The sequence below is a fragment of the Musca autumnalis genome, unplaced genomic scaffold, assembly GCF_047663935.1.
Source record: "Musca autumnalis isolate F117 unplaced genomic scaffold, ASM4766393v1 scaffold_3, whole genome shotgun sequence".
NCBI lineage: Eukaryota > Metazoa > Arthropoda > Insecta > Diptera > Muscidae > Musca > Musca autumnalis.
In genome coordinates, this window is record NW_027411866.1 from 147,949,045 (window position 1) to 147,967,591 (window position 18,547).

The following is an 18,547-nucleotide window of genomic DNA, read 5'->3' on the forward strand; positions in this document are numbered from 1 at the left end:
ATATGTGGTATATATATTAGGATGTGTTAAGTATGGACCAAATCGGTCACTCCCATCAAGAGTTATCGCACGCACAATTTTTCCGAACATTTTTGAATTTTGTGGGGGAGGTACCTGAAGGAGTGGACCGATATGGCTTATCTTCGAACTTAAACTAAGTTTGAACAAAATATTACGAAGGCCACATTTTGGACCGAAACAGAAGAACCGTCCGAGAGTTATCATGCGCTCCAACCACCTCACACGGTGTCATAGGGTTTTTTTTAACTTTCATGCTATTTTCTCAGGAAGTATGGACTTGCCCCTAATAAAACTTGTACCGTCGTATGGGGACAGTGAATACATGTTGCTAAAACTAAAATCAAAGCGATTCGAGAGATGGCCCTAAACTGAACTTTTTCCGAAATTTTGTGTGGGAGGTACCCGAAAGAGTGGACCGATTGAGTCCATATTGAAACCTTATCTAAGTCTGGTACACATTGCAGGATGTGCAAGGTATGGACCAAATCGGTTACTCCCTTCAAGAGTTATCGTGCGCACAAATTTTCCGAACATTTTCGAACTTTTGTGGGGGAGGTACCTGAAGGAGTGGACCGATATGGCCTATATTCGAACTTAAACTAAGTTTGGACTAAATGAAGGGCAAATTTTGGATCGAATCGGTAGATCCGTTGGAGAGTTATCTTGCGCTCCAACCACTACACACGGTGTCATAGGGGGTTTTTTGAAACTTTCAGGCCATTTTCTCAGGAAGTAGGTTTTTTCCCCTGATGAAACTTGTACCGCGGTATGGGGGACAGTGAATACATGTTTTTACAAGAAAAACCAAAGCGGTTCGAGAGCTGGTCCTAAACTGAACTTTTCCGAAATATTGTGTGGGAGGTACCCGAAAAAGTGGACCGAGCAAAATCGTGAAAACCTAAAAAAACTACTAAAAATGTCAACTTTAATCGCGATTTATTTAAAAAGCGCACCGGCGATTTTTTTGGTTTTTCGATATTTCTCATCTATGAATATTGTAGTTTCAGAATCCGCAAAAACTTCCCAGGTGTAAGCACCTTCCATTTAAAATTGGTTCAAAAGCACCGTGATAGGTCTTTATAAAGCCCCCATAGAATGGCACTCATTTTCGATATTTTGAAAGTTTTAGTCAGGAGTTCAAAACATTATACCAGGTACAAACATTCCTTGCAAAAAACAGGCAGCATACGTCCAAAGGTAGCACTTAATGTAAGAATTTTTTGAAGGTTGCTAATTGGAATTTGTTCCCAAAAGGTAGAACATTTACTAGCTAAAAAACTATACATATACACATACACTCCACGTCAGTAGAATAGAACACCTAAATTTTTGATATTGTTAGCTTATTTATCCCAAAACGAGTGAATCTGCGTTTTTAATCTTGTGGGGATTTAAAGTCTATGGTGTTCCGTATCAAACACAGAAAAAATTAATGTTCTAGCTCTTCGCGAAATGATTTTCTGATCAATTTTCCAATAGTACTATGAAAAATAGGCATTTATTTTTGGTCATCAGGATAGAACAGTCACTATATTTTCGCGAATTTTTGAGATATTAACGTCGAATTTTCTTTCAGTCGATAAAGCAAGGCTTTCTAATAATTTTTACCAAAGGAAACCTATAATTTATTCCGCGGGCACCGAAAAAACGTTAAAGGGTTTAAATTGACAGATATTTGAAACATTTCGGAATATCAATAGGAGTCGCGCAGTTATGTCATATTTCTTCACAATAAGATAGAATATGACACTGACAACCTCGACGGATACAATCAAGTGTTTCGGATGCTGATAAGATGGAACATTTTCAAAATAATTATGAAAAACGTCAAAATTTCTTATAAATACCTTGATGTTTTCTTCAATAAAATGGTTTTTCCGCGAACAAGTCTGCCGTTTAAAGATTTGTAAATATGCTCCAGATTTGGAGGATGATAATCTGATAAGAAAACAACCGTTATTTTAATACATTGAGGGAAATTTTAGTACTTTTTAAAACAACATACGATACCTAAAACCTCAATTTCCATGACTGTGTTTTTCCGCGAAAACGGGGTTCTTACATTTGCGAGTTCAGCTAAAAAAACTTCTAATTCGTAAAATCCGGTATAGAGAGCATAACCTGGTCCATTTATATTGGAGCATAACACTGTTGAGAACAGTCGCGGACACCGAAAAAAGAACACATATAAAACTCGAAGTCCAAAGGGTGTGTTCAATTTGAAAATGTGCTAAATTTCCCTCAGTGTATTAAAATAGCGGTTGTTTTCATATCAGATTATTTTCCTCTAAATCTGGAGCATATTTCCAAACCTTTAAACGGCAGACTTTTTCGCGGAAAACCCATTTTATTGAACAAAACATCAAGGTATTTATAAGAAATTTTGACGTTTTTCATAATTATTTTGAAAATGTTCCATCTTATCAGCATCCGAAACACTCGATTGTATCCGTCGAGGTTGTCAGTGTCATATTCTATCTTATTGTGAAGAAATATGACATAACTGCGCGACTCCTATTGATATTCCGAGATGTTTCAAATATCTGTCAATTTAAATCCTTTAACGCTGCTATTTCGGTGCCAGCGGAATAAATTATAGGTTTTCTTTGGTAAAAATGATTAGAAAGCCTTGCTTTATCGACTGAAAGAATTCGGCGTTAATATCTCAAAAATTCGCGAAAATATAGTGACTGTTCTATCCTGATGACCAAAAATAAATTCCTATTTTTCATAGTACTATCGGAAAATTGATCAGAAAATCATTTCGCGAAGAGCTAGAAACATAATTTTTTCTGTGTTTGATACAGAACATTATAGACTTTAAATCCCCACAAGATTAAAAACGCAGATTTATTCGTTTTGGGATAAATAAGCTAACATTAACAAAAAATTAGGTGTTCTATTCTACTGACGTGGAGTGTATGTAGGTTTTAGTCTAACCCCCATGGATCGGTTTTCTTCCGGGATGTCATCTCCGCTCATAGCTACAGTCCGATTCATTCTTACACAAGAACTTAAGCTGCGGGCTAGAGTAGTGGGAGATTCTCTGTCAATGTTCATATGTGTAATAGTCAGGGAGAATGAGGTTGATGAACTTGTGACTGAGGGTGCCAAAGCATCAACACCTACATCAGTCGAAGATTAATTTTTGACATCATGTTTAGTCTTTCAACTAAAATATCAAAACAAAATCTAAAAAATATTACTTCGGGAGTGCAAAGTGTAGATTGCTAGCTGCAGGGGTTGTGGTATGGGTTATCTCATGGAATTATTTACTTTCATAGCTATTCAAATATTTCAATAATTAAAATATTGTTTATAGTTTATAATCCTATCAAATCCCCACTGATTTCATTTTATAAAGATACATTTGTTATTGTTGGACATGTTGGGTGTCACATGCAAACTTATATTTAATATAAACTAATCCACGCTTCCTTCCGCACAACTATTTTATAAATTTATTCAAAAGTCATTTCAGTAAATACAAATTATAAAATGTATTTTAACAATTTGTCACCATAATAAAATACAAAACAAATTCTTTGTAGTCATAACATGACAGACAATATCAGAGATTATAAAAATTTAGAACGTTAAATAATTACAACAAATAAATCAGTAGTGGGTTGACCATGACTTATGGCCGTATGATATCAATGTCAATAACTTCGAATGAATCGTCGTCGTATTGAAATCTATAAAATATTAAATAAATAAATTGCCGCATAATAAAATATGTTCGTGTGAATCATGTTATTGATTCACACATGTCGGAAATCACAGATTAATAGCCTAAAAGTGTGATACTTATTATTATTTGTAATAATGAAAATAATGACATTAAATAATTGAGGCTTTTTTGTATGTATGTATGTATGATTTCAACTAAACAATGTTTTGAATGAAAGTAAGTTAATAAAACTTTTATTTTTTCTTTAATTTCAGTGTACCAATCGGAATTTGCGGAAAGGCAATTCATAATATTAATAAGATGGGTAAGATGGTAATGGGTGCAAGTGAAATGGAATGTCATTTTTTCAGCATCTTCACTCATTCTTTTTACAAGAGCGTGACCCCCAAAAGATGCAATTCATTTTCAGAAGCATGTCATCTTTACTAACTCGATGGAATGGCATCTTCAACAATTCTTTGGCATGGCATCTATACCAATTCCTTGGCATGTCATCTTAACCAATTCCCAAGAATAGCATTTTCACTAATCTTTGGCATGTCATTTTCACCAACCCTTTGGCATGTAATTTTCACGTCTTGTTCGGAAAATGATTTTCATTTTTTTTATTTTATTAATTCAAAGGAATTAATGAAATAACTATAATTTATTTATCATCATAAAGTTTACATCTATAATTGCAGTTTGTTCTCGTTGTTGTAACAGTAGTTAATATGTTTGTATTCTCATTTTTCTGCTTAATATGACTCTGGGTCTATCAGTCGTAAGAATGTGGATATTTCGCTATTTATATGGTTTGTAACCACAAAACTGCAAACATAGGTTTCTTAGCAGGATTGGTAGGGCAATTGAAAAGGAGCAGTGTGTCGTGGCTGCCTGTGCTGTATGCTGGACAGATATTTTGCACGGTGTCATCAGTACTTGCCCTATAGGAATTGTGACGGCTGCACCATCCCGAGCGTATTGACCCAAAACTACTCTGGCTTGTCCTAACAGCTCGCGCTTCTCAGCTTCGATAGATGGTGTATGTTCTCCAAGGACCGCATTCACACGATAACTGTTTACTGCATCTGCGACTGCATTCGTGTGAATGCTACTTAAACTTGGTTGAAAGGCTTGTTGATCTAGAGGTTCTCTCTTGTAACGTTAGACTTCTCTTTCTAGATTATGAGCACGGCTTGCTCTGAGTGAGTCCTCTGCTAATATGGAGATGGCCTTCAGCGCAGTTGTTGTGCTGCTTACGGTTGTTGATCGGCAACTGGAAAGTTATTTCTGATGCTGCAAGAACTGTAGCCCGTAGCAAGGACCCTCTACGGGCGACAAAAGCGAAATCGGTTTGTAAGATTCACCGTTGCTGGCATCCTTTTCGGGCTACAGTAGCTGGCGTATTTTCCAGACTGCGGGAACGATGTGTTTGGCAAGCGACAGGTTGTAAATTTAAGTGAGAAACTTGATTTCCGGCCGTCCCAGCTGTTGCAGTCTACCCACCGCCGCTGCACGCAACAGAGTTCAGGTTTTGATTCATCTTACAAAAGGATTTTACTTCCCATCAGTGCAGTGCAGATTTCGACATTGACTCCAACTGCAGATTACTATTTCGTGAATTTTATTTTACAACGTTTTGGAAATGTTTGTTGTTTTGTAGGGATGTACAAATCGACTTGTTGAGCAGGGCAAGCAAACTTTTATAATTAGTCCATGGTACAATTACAAAGGTAGATGCCTCATCCCAGATGATCGAAACTAAAACGTCAAAAAACTAGGAATTCGCCATGAAAAATAAAAAAAACCATATGATTCGGTAAATAAGAGATAGCATGTCTACACTTTATAGACAAACACAAGCGATAAAAAGAGACAACAAGAGACCATTTGGCGAAAAATTTGACAGTTTACATTACAAAAAAAGTTGCTTTGTTGTAGCAATTCGCCGATGCATCTACCTTTGTAATTGTACCATGAATTGGTCCGTTCCTTTACTTTTAAAAATGGTAATTGTTGCAAAAATGGTAAAAGTGGTGAACTGCTCTCATATAAATTGTATGCTTTTAAAAGTAAGGAAACACTTTGCGGCTAAAAACTGGTAACCTCAGGCACGTAAAGGAACACGACTAATACCAAAGAGTGCAGTCCGACTCTACTGCTTTAAACGTACATATTTAGATAAATAAAAGAATATATACACATGTGTAAAAATAAAAACACAAAATTCATCTCCATTGGATCGATGGAATGAGTTCAAATGCTAAGGAAAATATCGGATCTATCACTACTTCCTTTGAATTGGTTCAAATGCTGATGAAACGATCGGATCTTTCACGACTTCATTTCAACCAATGCAAAAGATCCAGTGAAATCATGGCATCTCATGGAACCACTTCCATAAAATTTTGCTGGGTAATAATGGATCTATGTTTATTAAGGGTGACCCCCAGTTATTATATAGATGACAGTTGGTTCATTAGTTTTCGAGCTAAGTTGGCACCGATTTCAAAATGTCATTTCGAGAAAAAACACGTTTTTATACCCTCAGTCTTTAGACTAACGAGTGTATATGGTAAACAACTAAATTTCTTTTGCAATTCCATTAGAAAAAATTAAAAAAAAAACAAGTAAGAAAAGCGTTAAGTTCGGTCGGGCCGAACTTTTTATACCCTCCACCACAAATTTCAGCCATTTCGGTGGATTAATGTGGCCACAACCTTCAAAATATCGAAATTCGGAAGGTACCGTTCTATGGGGGCTATATGATGGCGTGGACCTATACCTACAAATTTCTGGGGGAAAGTTTTATACGCCTAAAGAAGACTAAATAACAATTTTCAGCTATCTCGGTGTGATAATGAGGCTAAAACGTTCAAAATGTCGAAAATCGGGAGATATTGTATTATGGGGGCTATATCAACACGTGGACCTATATAAACATTTTATGGTAGAAATGTTTCTTAGCTACTGGAAACACAAAATACAAAGTTACGACCGATTCTTTGGTCAAATGGGTCTAATACATTCAAAATATATTAAAATGACGCGTACTATATATGGGGCCTTATATGGGGGCTATACCAAAACGCTATAACCCAACTTTGGTAGGAATATTTCTTGGACTCTGTAGACACAAAGTACCAAATTACAACCAATTCGGTGGTAAAATGGGCCAAATATCTTAAAAATTCCTTAAAACGACGACGCGTCACGCGTCATTTTGTATGGGGGCTATACGAAAGCGTGGACCTACCAAAAGTCAATACCAAAAGTCCTACGTAAATATAACATATTTTCCCAAAATTTCATCAACCTACGTCAATCCGTGCGGACGCTAGAGTGATTTCCACAGACGGACGGACATGGTTATATCGATGTAGAATTGCACGCTGATCAAGAATATATATACTTTGTGGGGTCTACAATGATTATTTCGAGTAGTTACAAACGTAGTGACAAACTTAATATACCCCCTCCTATGGTGGAGGGTATAAAAAATGTTGCAAGCATATCAAGGATGTTTGGTGTAGAGGTTAAGGAAAACATGTTGGTTTCAAATTCGTTCGCGTTCACAAAAATATTTAAATATGTATGTCTTTTTTGTTTTTATGAGAAAATTTATGCATAAGTTGTTAACAGCATTCCATATCTATTCGTAGATGTTTAAATATTTACTAAATTTATTTTTAATTTCGCGGAAAATCTACAAATAATAAAAAAATCTTGAAGTACATAAATCCTAATTATCCTGCCCCAGAGTCCATAAACGCAGAAAAGTATATGTTAGAAATATGTTTGGATCCAAACAAATTTATGTTTGGGGCTGGTTGCAAACAAATATTAATTGGATCTAAACATAATATGTTTGGGCCAAACAAATATATGTTTGCAAAATTTTGTAACATATCTCAACTTTTATACCCTCCACCATAGTATGGGGGTATATTAAGTTTGTCATTCCGTTTTAACTACGCGCAATAATCATTGTAGACCCCACAAACTATATATAATCTTGATCAGTGTGCAATTCTACATCGATATAGCCATGTCCGTCCGTCTGTCCGTCTGTGGAAATCACTCTAGCGTCCGAACGGATTGACGTATGTGGATGAAATTTTGGGTAAATCTATTATTTGTACGTAGGACTTTTCGTATTGAAAGCGGGCGATGTAGGTCCACGCTTTCGTATAGCCTCCCATACAAAATGACGCGTGACGCGTCGTCGTTTTAAGGAATTTTTAAGATATTTGTCCCATTTTACCACCAAATTGGTTGTAATTTGGTATTTTGTGTCTCCAGAGGCCAAAAAACATTTCTACAAAAGTTGGTTTATATAGGTCCACGTTTTTGTATAGCCCCCATATAACACCCCATATAACGCCCCATATAAAGTACGCGTCATTTTAATATATTTTGAATGTATTAGACCCATTTGACCAAAGAATCGGTTGTAACTTTGTATTTTGTGTTTCTAGAGGCTAAGAAATATTTCTTCCATAAAATGTTTATATTGGTCCACGTTTTGATATAGCCCCCATAGGATATCTCCCGATTTTCGGTATTGTGAAGGTTTTGGCCTCCTTATCACACTGAGATGGCTGAAATTTGGTATTTAGTCTTCGTAGGTATAGCTCCACGCCATCATATAGCCCCCATAGAACGGTACCTTCCGATTTTGGCTGAAATTTGTGGTGGAGGGTATAAAAAGTTCGGCCCGACCGAACTTAACACTTTTCCTACTTGTTATTTTTTATGTTAGAACCTATTTGTCATGGATGGAAAGGGGATTTGTGTCAAAGAGAGCAACAACAGGGAGCGGCTGCGGAATGCTCTTTAAAATAAAGAGGTGTGACTATGGTGTAATGGAAGACGCAGAAGCGAAGACGGCAGGGTGTGTATGCGGTAAGCGGTCAAACGCGTGTGTTTCGTGCTTTGTTGTTGCGATACATTTCCACAAGCAGTCCTTTTTTTCTGCAACTCACAGTTAACGAACGTAGCAAGTGAAGATGAAAAGAAAAGAAAAATGGTATGAATTATGTTTATTCTTTTTTTCTTCAGTTTCCTAAATACAATCGTTGAGTAAAGACGGTAAAGTGTGTGAATTGTGTTTTCTAAAAGAACTAGTGTTTTTTAAGTAAATTAAATGCCCGATACATTTTATAATTATACCCTACACCACCATGTGGGGAGGGTATTATAAGTTGGTTTTGGCCAAAAAGTTTGTAACACATCGAAATAATGGTCGTAGACCCATACATATACATACCAAAATGAATGTCTCGACGAGCTGAATCGAACTGGCTATGTGTGTCCGTCCGTCTATCCATCTAAACCTTGTAATCACGCTACAGTTCGCAATTTTAATCCGATTGTCACCAAATTTTGGGTGTTGATGAAGGTCCCGGAGAGGAAGAAGCCTATTGATTTTGGTTACGGTCGGATAATATTTAGGGTTGGAGTGGGCAACAAATTTATTTGGAGAAAAAGTCTACATTTTATTTCAAATCGAATATCTTCGCTTCTATATGGGGTATATCAAAAGCAAAACCTGCTAATGAAAGTAGAAGATATCACATTTGCAACGATGTAACGTAGGTGGTCAAACAACGAAGATATCGCAATAGCCGCTAATAGAACCCAACTTTTTATTTTTGCGATTTTAATAATAATGACGAATATCACAGCTTTGGTTGAGAACCTTAAAAAAAGTCTGACTTTGAAAGTAGAAAATCCCATCTGTACAATGATGCAAGGTAGGTTGGCATATGTGGCCAAATAACGGAGATATCGAAATAGTAGTTAATACATCCCATTTTTTAATGGGATTCACAGAGCGGAAAAAACCTATTGATTTTGGTAAAGGTCAGATATTATTCAGGAGTCGGAATGTAAAAAAACTTATTTGGAGAAAAGGCAAACGTTTTATTTCAAAGCGAAAATCTCTCTTCTGTAAGAGGTATATTGAAAGCATAACCCGGCAAGGAAAGAAGAAAATATCACCTTTACAACGATTTAAAGTAGGTTGTCATAGGTGATCAAACAACAGAGATATCGCAATAGTCGGTAATGCATCCCTTTTTCCATTTTTTGTGCAATCACACTACAGGTCGGAATTTTGATCGGATCCTCACGAAATTTTGGGGGTTGATGGGGATCTCACAGAGAAAGAAGCCTATTGATGGTTGGCGTACACCCCATGTTTCCATTTCTTTATTTAAGTAGTACTGACGATGCACCTAAATGCGTTTCAACAAAATTGAGCTGTTTTAATAAAGACATTCAGAGCAATGAAGCTAAGCTATCCCAATTTTAATATTTTGAAATTTACCAGTCAAAAGCTTATGCACAGGGGTAGTGGTGTAGGGTATCGCATAGTCGGCCCCGGCCCGACTATAGCCTTGGCTCACTCGTTGAGATATATACTTTTAAATTGGGATATTGGAGTCATGACATTGTTTTATAAGCAGGTGATGGAGTTCTTGTAATATCCCAATTCGAACATCTATATCTCAAAAATGTTAAAACCTAGGAGCTCATAAAGTAAAGAATTTTCACAGCTACAACATTTTCTCTAATCTCATTTCGATAAGACTTGCCGTTTCCAAGCAAGATTGTGAAAACCTCATAAATCCGCGATTTATTTAAAAAGCCCCCCCGGCGATTTTTGTTGTTTTTTTTTCTCATCTATAAACATTGTAGTTTTATGGCCTGTTTCACTATGTCTAATGAAAATGAAAACGAAAGAAAATCAATTAAACTCGTGTATGATTTTTAAATTTTGTAGTTATTTTAAACCAAACACAAAATCAATATTGTCATGAAAACCAAAGTTTAGGTTTTTTCGTTCGCAATCATTTTCTTTCGACATAGTGAAACAGGCCCTTAGAATCCGTAAAAACTTCCCTGGTGTAAGCACCTTTAATTTACAGTTAGTTCAGGCACACCGTTTATTTAAGTAAAATTCTTGAAATTTTTTGACAGAGGTAGCTGACAATTTTGTCCGATATAGACCCTCTTTGGAACTTAATGTACGTTTGGAAGAAATTGTACGATGTGTAGAAGGTTCGACCAAATCGAATACTCAATTCGTAATTTATAGGGCTCATCTGCCGTTTTAGTTTTTGTCCACAGTTTTTTAGAGCATTTGGTCCATCATCTCAGGAGTCATATCTTAAAATGGGACTTCTGCAAAACATGTTTAAATTTTGTGAAGGAGGTACGCGAAGCAGTTGGCCGATATAGTTCATATTCGGACATGATCTGTATATAAGAAATATTGATTACTCCAAAATTTTTGAACTGTAATGTGTTGAGGTATCCGAAGAAATGGGCCATCTTCGAACTTAAACTAAGTTTGGTCAACAAATTACGAGATCCAAAATTGCCCCAATCATTTGATCCCTTCGAGTGTTATTGTGGGTTCTAGCCATTACACTTGGTGCCTTTAGGGTTTTTTACAACTTTTCATTTTCTTAGGATGTATGGGTTGCCCCAGAAAAATCAAATTTTAGACCCAATCAGTTAATACGTTCGAGGGTTGCCGTGCGCTCCAGCCAGACAGTAAGACAGACGGACGGACATGACTACATCGACTCCAAATTTTCTGGAACTAATTTCGTCTAAACATACTTGAGGTCTAACCATTTGGTTAGACAAAAGTCTGAGGGAATAATTACGAATATCCCAGATTTGGCTAGGAGATGAAATGCATTTAGCAGACTGAGATTCCAATTAGTTAACAAAATTTGGATGGAGGAATGCATATCAAGTAAGAACGGCGTTAAGTTCGGACAGGCCGAACTTGTTATACCCTCCACCACGAGTTGTATTGAAGTAAAATAGAACAATTAGTTACCAACAATACCAATACCGAATTTCCGCAAGTTTGGTAAAACAATGTGGCTTACCTTCAAAATTTCGAAGTTCGGTTTAGACATAGCCGCCATGGAACGGTACATGGGGGCTATGTCAAAACGTCGATCTATATCTACAAATTTCTGGCGGAAAGTTTGTAGACACAAAGAAGACTAAATACCAAATTTCCGATATTTTGGTAAAACCCATCAAAATACCGAAAATCAAGAGTTACGCTTCTATGGGGGGATATAGGAAACCACGGACCTATACCTATACTCTTCTGGAATATTTTATAATGACATAGAAGACTAAATAACAAATTTCAGTCGACCTGTACCGACAAATTTCTGGGGAATGTTTTATACCCCCAACGAAGACTAAATACCAAATTTTGCCATTTCGGTGGAATATTGAGGCCACAACCTTCAAAACACCGAAAATCGGGAGGTACTTTCTATGGGGCTATATGAAGGCGTGGACCAATACGCACAAATTCAATATGGAACGTTTAATACCCCAAATGTAGACCAAATTTCAGCTATTTCGGTGGAATATTGTGGCCATAACCTTCAAAATACCGAAAATCGGGAGGTACTGTTCTATGGGGTCAATATGAAGGCGTGGACCTATATCGACAAATTTCTGGTGGAAGTTTTTGTACCCCCAACGAAGACTAAGTACCAAATTTCCGCCATTTCGGTGTGATAATGGGGCTAAAATCTTCCAAATACCGAAAATCGGGTAGTACCGCACAACCTTTAAAATACCGAAAATCGGGAGGTACCGTTCTATGGGGGCAATATGAAGGCGTGGGCCTATACCGACAAATTTCTGGGAGAAACTTGTTATTATAGTGAGGCTAAAACCTTCAAAATACCGGAAATAGAGAGGTATCGTTCTATGGGGGCTATACTAAGGCGTGGACCTATACCTACAAATTTCATATGCAACGTTTAATACCCCGTTGGAAAGTGTTATACCTCCAAAGAAGACTAAATATCAAATTTCAGCCATCCCATTTGTTTTTCGGTGTGATAATGAGGCTAAAACCTTCAAAATACCGAAAATCGAGTGGTACCATTCTATGGGGGCTATATCAAAACGTGGACCGATACAATCCATTCGCAATACCAATCATCCTAGGTGTAATAGAAATTTCTATAATTACTTAGTTAGCTGGTCCATTACAGAACATTTGTTCCATAGACCGAACTAAGAAAAGATCTCCAATTCTCTCAGTTTCGTGCCTCGCTTTTTGGAATACCGCGCCTTGTCATCTCTTCATCCACTGGTTTGCGCCTATTCTTTGGCCTGCCAATTCTGCGTGCACCGCCATGTGGCTCGAATTTATACGCCTTTTTAGCGGGTTAATCATCGCTCATTTTTATTATATGGCCTAGCCAACGCAATCGCTGCATCTCGATGCGTTTAACTATATTGATGTCGTTGTATAGCAGATACAGCTCGTGGTTCATACGACGTCGATATTCACCGTCAACGCAGGTCCGTAGATCTTTCGAAGAATTTTTCTCTCAAACACGCCTTATCTGCTTGCGCAAGTACCTATGCTTCGGAACCATACATCAGCACGGGTAGTATCAGTGTTTTGTAAAGCGTTATTTTTGTTTGACGGGTTGTGGCTTTGTTTTTAAAGTGCTTACTAAAGCCAAAGTAGCATCTGTTGGCCAATACAATTCTTCTATTTATTTCACAACTGATGTCGTTTGTTGTGTTTACGGCGGTGCCGAGGTATACGAAATCTTTTACTACCTCAAAATTATAGGAACCAACTTTAACAGTTGGTCCGATCTCAATGGACGCATTGCGCGTCGACACCATTAGCTTGGTCTTCTCGCCGTTTACCGCCATACCCACTTTAGCAGATTCTTCTCAATCCTTCAATCTTCATAAAGGTATCGGTTACTTCTTTTACTGATCGTTCCATGATGTGTAGATTGTGCCACTTCTTTTGACGTTTGCCTCTCGTATAACCTTTTCTAGCAGGATGTTGAAAATATCACACGAAAGGCTGTCTCCTTGCCTGAAACCTCTTTTGGTACAAAACTCTTCGGAGAGTTTCTTTCCTATTTTAACTGAAGATCTTGTGTCAGTTAGAGTCATATTACAAAGCCGAATGAGCTTTGCGGGGATACCAAATTCAGACATTGCTTCGAATACCTTTGAACGTAGCGGACTGTCGAAGGCTGATTTATAATCGACAAAAAGGTGGTATATGTCGATCTGCATCTCTTGGGTCTTCTCCAGTATTTGCCGCAGGGTAAATATCTGGTCAATGATGGACTTGCCAGGTCTAAAGCCGCATTGGTATGGTCCAATTATTTCGTTGACCATGGGCTTTAGTTGTTCGCACAATATCCCTGACACTATCTTATAGGCGATAGGGAGAAGACTTATGTCCCTATAGTTGGAGCATAAAGTCTTATCGCCTTATGGACGGGACACAGGATGCTCAAGTTCCAATCGTCGGGTACGCTTTCTTCCTGCCAGATGGAGCTAACTAGCTGATGCATACACCTTATCAGCGTGTGTCCTCCGCTTTTAAACAGCTCGGCTGATAGGCCATTAGCTCCTGCTGCCTTATTATTCTTCAGCCGGTTTATTGCTGCCTTTACCTCATCTTGGCCGGGCGGTATACATTCAATACCATCTACTGGGATTGGATATGTGGTATCTTCGTCGACTTCGCTACTATTGGATACCAACAGTTTGGAAAAATGCTCTTTCCATACCCTTAGCACACTATCTGTATCAGTTACCAGATTACCTTGCTGGTCTCTACAGGAGGATGTGCCAGTTCCAAAGCCATCAGTTTGATGTTTCACTCTTTGGTAGAATTTTTGCACTTCATTTTGTCTCCTGTACATCTCGATTTTTTCACACTCCCGCTTTTCCATCTCTCTCTCTCTCTTTTTACTGCGGAATAGACGATTCTCCTCTCTCCTTTTCTCCCGATACCTTTCTCGTGCGCTACGCGTTGCTACGGATTGTGAAGTAGACCTATTTTTCTCTTCGGTAGCAGCACGACACTCCTGATCATACCATGGATTCCTTGGTTGAGGTCTTTGGTATCCAAGTATGGATTTTGCGGCTGTTTGAATGGAGTGGGCAACTTTCGTGTTGTGTCTGTTCGTACTTTGTTTGCTACGTTTAACCGAGTGCGTACCTTTGCTGCAACTAGGTAGTGGCCCGAGTCTATGTTTGCTCCTCGGAAAGAGCGCACATCCAACACGCTCGATGAGTGTTTTCCATCTATCACAACGTGATCAATTTCTTGTTTTCTGATCTGGAGACAGCCAGGTGCCCTTATTGATGTCGAGCTGTTTAAATCTGGTGCTGCTAACTACCATGTTTTTTGCCGCTGCGAAGTCTATCAGCCTCATGCCATTGTCAGATGTTTCATTGTGGAGACTGAATTTTGCGACTGTTGGGCCAAAGATATTTTCCTTTCCAATTTTGGTATTAAAATCGCCAGGAATAATTTTAATGTCATGGGCAGGACAACGGTCATATGTTTCTTCTAAGCGCTCTTAAAGTATATCTTTGGTCCGTTCGTCCTTGTCTTCAGTGGGAGTATGAGCGCAAATAAAGCTGATGTTGAAGAATTCTGCTTTTATTCGAATTGTAGCAAGTCTTTCATTCACGGGTGTGAAGCTGGAGACCAGGTGTTTTAACCTCCGACCAACTACAAATCCGCAACCAAACTCATGCTTTATGTCATGGCAGCTATAATACAGTGCGTCACCTTTAGGTGTTGTTGTGACGCCTTTCCCATTCCATCGTATTTCCTGTATGGTAGTAATGTCGGCCTTGTACTTTTCAAGTAGATCTGCCAATGCGTAAACTGCACCTTCTCTATAAAGAGTGCGAACATTCCAGGTGCAGATTCGCAGATCATGGTCCTTAAAACGTTTTGTTTTTCTTTTCTTTTTTCATAGTAGCCAGTTTTTTCTAGGGGAGGGTTACTAACCCGACGCCCAAACCCAAGTTTTTAACGGCATATGTCACTTTTAACGGGTGTTAAAGGCAGTTCCCCAGGTGACACCTCGGGGAGGTCAGTGTCCACTTGAGATGAAAGAGGGACCAAGATAAATCCTGGGCTTTGCCATGTTAAAGCCGGTCAGGACCGTTCCTTGGTATCTTCCATCCCCTACGTCACCCAATAGAAATTTCTATACCGAATTAAAAAAATGCGAGCTGTATCTTGATTCAACAGACGGACAGACGAGCGGACGGACAGATAGACATGGTTATATCGACATCGAATTTTACCCTGATCAATAATAAATAATAAATAAATATATACTTTATAAGGTCTCCGATGAATATTTCGATGTGTTACAAGCGGAATGACAAATTTAGTTGGAGGGTACAACAAAAATATATGGTTGTGCGAAACATATCGTTTTTTTAATACCACAATATGTTTTAGGATATCACATACAAGTTTCTGGCGACAATTCATTTTTATCATATTTCTCCCTTTTCACCTTATAGGACAATTAAGAAATCGTGAATTTTCGAATAATAGATAGACGATAAAGGCTCTGCCATGTAATTTATTATACCTGTGTGAAGATATGCGCGTTCGTTTATACCTTATACAACTATCTACATATTCATATATACATATGTATATGTATATATAAGTAAGCTATGTACAATCCATACCTGTTTAAAAATGGCAAAGAAACGCCATAGCCAAATGATTGGTCCATTGAATCCTTTTTAAACATGAACTCATTTGCATATTATGAACATTATCGTATGGGGGAGATGGGTGTTATATCTTGCCATGATGTGTTCATGTCGGTGTGTGTACCACAAACGAGTTGGCGGCATAGTGGGCTTTAGATCCTTCAAGTGAAAATAAAATTGACCAACTATGTATGCTTCCTCTAGTGGATGAAGAACGAAATGAAGCTGACGGACGAGTAAATTAATAAAGTGTTCAAAGTAATGAAGCGTTGTGTGTCATGTTAAAGCAAACACAGCAACACACACATACACAAACACAAGCGCTTTTAACATATTTACCCTGATTGGTCATGGCCGTTCGCTCGTTCGATGGTGACCATATCATCAATAGCACAACAAGTGGTCAGTAAAGCGCATCATGGTATTTCAGATGGTTCGTCCTCTTTCGCGTCAGAACAATTTAAGCGTCAAATATTTGCTTGAGAATCGTTGTGTGTATTAGGGGCTATGCTTGAATGGTTCACTTGTTACAAAATATTAATAACGCTTAAACACGTTTGTGATGCTCTAGTGGTTAATGATGATGGCGGCGGTGATGACAGATGGATAGAGAAGCGGGAGTAGGAAGGACGGGCATACACTCTGTTCATATTAATGTGGTTTACGGAAGGTGATTCGTTTGTGAGTTATTCATCCAAATAATACAACTACTTTTTTTTTTTTTTGTAATAATTATGGAGAAATTGTCATCATAACCGATAGAAACATGGATCGGTGTGTGGTTGGGTGTGTAGGGTCGTAGCAAAGTATCACTTCATTACACCAATCATGGAACCAGAGCTGCATATAAAAAATAATCAGTGCAATTTTTTAATTAAATACTCATACATGTATAACAACACACTTGTTGTTGTAGTTGGTGTTGTTGTTTGCGGTGGTGGTCTCTGGTTCACTTTCACAGGACAAAGGAGGTGTGTTTACTTAAAACCAATCAAGCGAAAAACAACATTGCCCAGCATCATCAACAAAAACATGTTACAAAAAAAGCTTGTTATCATAACCGACCATACGGCGGCATTTGCCGACAATTGTTGCAATTGCCCACCTCTTGTGGCCTAGCCACACTCTGAGTGAGCAGCAGCAGCAATGTATCGACCTTTGCTTGTCTCTTGTTTTTTTTTTTTTTTTTTTTGGAAAACAACCTGTTGTTCATTCGTTTCAATTGCATTGTCATCATCAATGTTGTTGCACTTTTGCACACGACCTTTTGTTGTTTGGCAACGAATCGATTCGATTCGATTACTGAGTGTCATTGTTTCTTCAAAATTGAATTTTTAATACCTTTCTCCATTTCGAAAAACAAAAAATAAACCTGCTTTAGGTTGCAAATCAATGGCTATCAATGCATTGCAATGTGTTGCATAAATATCCTAGCCATGGAGCTGGATTGGCCACATTGTTTTTGGAATCTATTGAGTGTTGTTTTACATACATAAATGTTGCAGTTTAGACAAATTCATTTATGATTTTAGTAGCAAAATTTTAAATTCGATTTTGACAAGTTTCAATATGCAGTCGTTAGGAAGAAGAACATGAGTTTTGAAATTCAAATTTTGGATTGATATGCTTTTGAGGCATTGAATGCAATGCCATAAGAATTGCTTTAAACTACTGCGGAAAAATATACGATATGAATAAATTGCTAAGGGCTTACCAATTGTCCTGAATATCCAACGTAATAGACGTTATGGGATACATTCGTCAACATTTGATAGAATTCAAAATTATGCAAAAGTATGCTAAAACAATGAATTACACATTAGAATTCGGATATAGCGAAAATCGGTTATAAGAAACTAAGTTTATAACGAACAAAGTTTTGTGTTCCTAAAGAATTTTTCACAATATGCCTGTCTGCGTACTCGATAATTGGTTTGTCTTTTTACGTACTGAACTTTACTGAACATTTTTTCTTCAGTAAAGTTTTGACAATTGTTTGACAATTGAAATGTTGCTAAACATTACTGAAGAAACAATGTTCAGTAAAGTTCAGTACGTAAAAGGACAAACCTAATTTGTAATAATTATTACAAATGTTTCAAATTTTGACAGTTGTATAAACTAAAAGTTGCTGAAAAAATTGTTTCAGCAACATTTAGTAAGTAAAAAGACACACCAAATATTTGTACACACATTCAATATCTTAAAATGGCCACGATTATAACTAACAAAAATTGTCACCCGCGAGTAGAATTTCTTACAATTGTTAGGATT